The sequence below is a fragment of the Littorina saxatilis genome, linkage group LG14 (assembly GCF_037325665.1).
Source record: "Littorina saxatilis isolate snail1 linkage group LG14, US_GU_Lsax_2.0, whole genome shotgun sequence".
NCBI lineage: Eukaryota > Metazoa > Mollusca > Gastropoda > Littorinimorpha > Littorinidae > Littorina > Littorina saxatilis.
In genome coordinates, this window is record NC_090258.1 from 1,798,519 (window position 1) to 1,801,018 (window position 2,500).

At 36.5% G+C, this 2,500-nt stretch overlaps 1 long non-coding RNA gene across 1 annotated transcript in view; it reads right to left on the reverse strand.

Annotated features, from left to right (window-relative positions):
• LOC138946862 (uncharacterized) overlaps positions 1–2,500 on the reverse strand; it is a 10,003-nt gene that overhangs the window by 1,883 nt on the left and 5,620 nt on the right. Inside the window, exon 1 of the long non-coding RNA XR_011449439.1 lies at positions 1–2,500. This exon is cut by the window's left edge and continues 1,510 nt beyond it; it is cut by the window's right edge and continues 5,620 nt beyond it. This is a non-coding gene — a long non-coding RNA (uncharacterized lncRNA).

Below are 2,500 nucleotides of genomic sequence, written 5' to 3' on the forward strand. Positions count from 1 at the left end.
TTTTGGACGTGTTCATGCGCACACCTATTCGTTAATGTTTCCTCAATGTTCACCACTCGTTCTTTTGACGACAACATGCAAAAAGTGCAACTTAGTCTTATTAGCAACCAGACATGTCTGAATAACAATCATATATCGTGACTGTTGTTAACTGTCCGCCATCGCTAATTACACTTATTACACTAATTACATCAATCACCATTGCAACCGCACAGTAACGTAACGCGGGAAAATATTTACCAATTAGGGAATCAACATAACAAAACCTTTGATTTGATGTCCTTCCTATGACCTTCACATTATATATGTCACCGTGGAGATAATGGTGTTATTCGCTCATATCGGCTGTGCGTAGGTGCACCCCAGCTATAATTTAGATGCTCATAAATTGTGTCCAAATAATGATGAACCTGTTTGCACTTTACCACTGTCTTATATAACAAGAGACAGAATTAGATAACGACCTCACCTCATTATTTTACCTGTGCCAAGTGCAAACAGTTTGGCTGTGATTCTTTACACCCCCATTGTTTTTTGCATGTTTAGGGCACTGTAGGCACCTTCACCGGAAATGTTGGGCGGCCTGGTTTTAAACAATCACAAAAATAGATATAATGGGATAAGGGTTAGTTGCGCCTGGCAATACAATAACCTTTGCGTTTTATGTGCTGTATTCTTTTAATGTTCTTGTAATTCTTATTTCGATGTGTATTTTCTCATCGTTGGCAGGCAGGTTAGACGTGTCGAAGACAATTTGCCATTTTTAGTGTATTCCCTTACATGGACAATACATTGTTGTTATTGGTCTTGAATTGTCTACAAAATTGTATTGTCTGCGAAACTCTGTCAGTCAGTTGACAATTAAGTGTGAACATTCACATGTTTGGGTAACAGAATTGCAGGAGAGAAAAAAGCACACAAGCCAAATAAACTAAAAGAAATCTGGATCAAATAAAACGAAACAATTCAAAGTAAAATAATGCAAACACATTACCGGAAACAAATTGAACTATACCAAAATGAACAACACAGACAAGAGAAAAAAGTCAAATCTACTTGATAAATAAACAAGTCGCGAAGGCGAAATTACTACATTTAGTCAAGCTGTGGAACTCACAGAATGAAACTGAACGTAGTCCGCCGCTAGTGCAAAAGGCAGTGAAAGTGACGAGCCTGTTTGGCGTGGTAGCGGTTGCGCTGTGCTTCATAGCACGCTTTACTGTACCTCTCTTCGTTTTAACTTTCTGAGCGTGTTTTTAATCCAAACATATCATATCTATATGTTTTTGGAATCAGGAACCGACAAGGAATAAGATGAAATAGTTTTTAAAACGATTTCGGAAATTTAATTTTAATCATAAGTTTTATATTTTTAATTTTCATAGCTTGTTTTTAATCCGAAAATAACATATTTATATGTTTTTGGAATCAGAACATGATGAAGAATAAAATAAAAATAATTTTGGATCGTTTTATAAAAAAATAATTTTAATTACAATTTTCAGATTTTTAATGACCAAAGTCATTAATTAATTTGTAAGCCTCCATGCTGAAATGCAATACCGAAGTCCGGCCTTTGTCGAAGATTGCTTGGCCAAAATTTCAATCAATTTGATTGAAAATTGAGGGTGTGACAGTGCCGCCTCAACTTTTACAAAAAGCCGGATATGACGTCATAAAAGACATTTATCGAAAAAAAGGAAAAAATGTGTTCTGGGGATATTATACCCAGGAACTCTCATGTAAAATTTCATAAAGATCGGTCCAGTAGTTTACTCTGAATCGCTCTACATACAAACACGCACAGACACACAGACACACAGACACACAGACACACACACACACACACACACAGACACAGACACACACACACACACACACACACACACACACACACACCACGACCCTCGTCTCGATTCCCCCTCTATGTTAAAACATTTAGTCAAAACTTAACTAAATGTAAAAATGACAAAGCCGATTTGTGGGAGAAGCCATTAATAATGGCCTCCAAATGATAGTTGAATCACTTTCAATTAATAGCCATCAAAGTTATTAATTGCACATTGTACTGTCTGCTCTATTAATTAATTGTTAATATCTCGTTCCAAATTATGTCTTTTGTTCTCAGAAGAGGATACAGTTTGCTTTTTCATTAGAATACCACTTGTTTCATTAGAATACCACTTTTTTTCATTAGAATACCACTTTTTTCTCTTACGTGCCACGAGATTGATTCCGCATCGCTCGCTCGTATTCTATTGTTTCTATTTTAAACTCTTAATTCCCTTAGTTGTTTAATCTTTAAACGCTAGCAAGCTAAACACTTGCTTGACGAGTAGGCGACGGTTTCTAAAAAACGATTTTCTGCTAACCAGGCAAGATTTGAATACCATTGCTTATCATTGAAATAAACCATCGATAAGCATCCAGCAACATTGCATGCTGTGCAACTGCAACGTCCCGTCGCGATATAACCTTGAACGGCCGGTTGAAAACGACG